The sequence below is a fragment of the Pygocentrus nattereri genome, chromosome 3, assembly GCF_015220715.1.
Source record: "Pygocentrus nattereri isolate fPygNat1 chromosome 3, fPygNat1.pri, whole genome shotgun sequence".
NCBI classification, from domain to species: domain Eukaryota; kingdom Metazoa; phylum Chordata; class Actinopteri; order Characiformes; family Serrasalmidae; genus Pygocentrus; species Pygocentrus nattereri.
Genome location: NC_051213.1, coordinates 24,611,555 through 24,613,009, shown reverse-complemented (window position 1 = coordinate 24,613,009; position 1,455 = coordinate 24,611,555). Strand labels below are relative to the sequence as shown.

The following is a 1,455-nucleotide window of genomic DNA, read 5'->3' as shown; positions in this document are numbered from 1 at the left end:
CTTCCTCTCAAATGCTTCTTCCAAGCAATCTTCCCATGGGACTGTCAGCTCCAGCAGCACGGCTTGCTTGGTCGACTCAGACACGAGGACAATGTCTGGTCGAAGGGTGGTGACAGCAATGTGGCTGGGGAACTTCAGCTGCCGTTTGAGGCCCACCAACAGCTGTCGGTCTCTAGCAGAGGTCAGGATGCCTGCTGGTGATCTTTTGACCAGCTCAGCTTTCCAGATCTCAGTCACCTCAGTCAGGTCACTTTGCTCTCAACTGCGTTCTCCCATCTTATGCAAGCTCCCTGATGCCTCATTCCCACTGCCTAGCATGATCTTGTCTCCTCCACAGCTGCTCTCACCTCCTCTTGAACAAGGCGCTGCCTCTCCTTCCCTCTGGTGTGCCTTTGGGGAGTTGGAAAGGATCCAAACCCGGCTCTTGTGACCACTTCCACCATGCTCCTGTGATGCAGCCTTGCCTCTGCCTCTTGGACAGCCTCCTCCACCCTCCACTTCCTGCCCGTCCTCACTTCTTTAGCTCTTTTAACCTTGAATTCATCTTCCAAGGATTTGAAGGGTAGCTGCAGTTTGTTGTTGCACACATAAAGTGCAATGCTGCTCAGGCTCTTTGGTAACCCAAGCCATCTCCGGGGATGGTTGCTGACTTTCCTCTCTAAGGTCTCAACTGTAGAGATTGGGATGGCATAGACAAAAAGGGGCCACAGGATTCTGGGAAGGACACCATGCTGGTAGACCCAGGCTTTGAACTTTCCAGGTAGACCAGACTTGTCCACGGATTTCAGCCATCCATCCAACTCAGCACAGGTTCACTGGATAGATGCTGAGTCTCTCAGAGGGCTGTCAAAAACCTTGCCCAAACACTTGACTGGCTTCTCTGTGATCATTGGAATGGCTGTGGCTGCGATGTTAAACCAGAACTTGTCCTCCACCTTACCACCATGGATCTTGATTTGGCAGATTTGAAACGCATCCAGGCCCACTTCATCAGCTTCACGAATCCCTTCAGAATCCACCGTCAGCCTGGGACTGATTCTGTTGTGACTGTGAGGTCATCCATGAACGCCCTGATGGGTGGCTGCCATTGTCTGGAATTCGTTCAGGGCTCTCTGCGCTCTGGCTCAGCAGACTTGGTGAGCATATTCATGGCCAGGGAGAACAGTGTCACAGAGTTAGTGCACCCTGTGATGAAGCCGATCTCCACCTTGTGCCAACTAGAAGTAGTTGCTCCAGAAGAGACCCTCATCCTTAACCTACTAGGGACATGATGTTTTATAAATAACAAAGATGCACATTACTGTAAATATCGGGAGTTACATTTGGTGCTATAGTGAGTGCAAGACTTACATGGAATATCTAAGTATGTCAAGTTTAGGAAACCTTCAGTGTGTGGATGTGATTGCATACACATACACACAAACAAAAAAAGCAAACATGTGCTTCTTTTGAGCC

The 1,455-nt window shown here is 50.0% G+C and overlaps 1 pseudogene; it reads right to left on the bottom strand.

Moving 5' to 3' along the window:
* Positions 1 to 242: 242 nt before the first annotated feature.
* LOC108425311 lies at positions 243 to 1,249 on the bottom strand (annotated as a pseudogene).
* Positions 1,250 to 1,455: the final 206 nt, after the last annotated feature.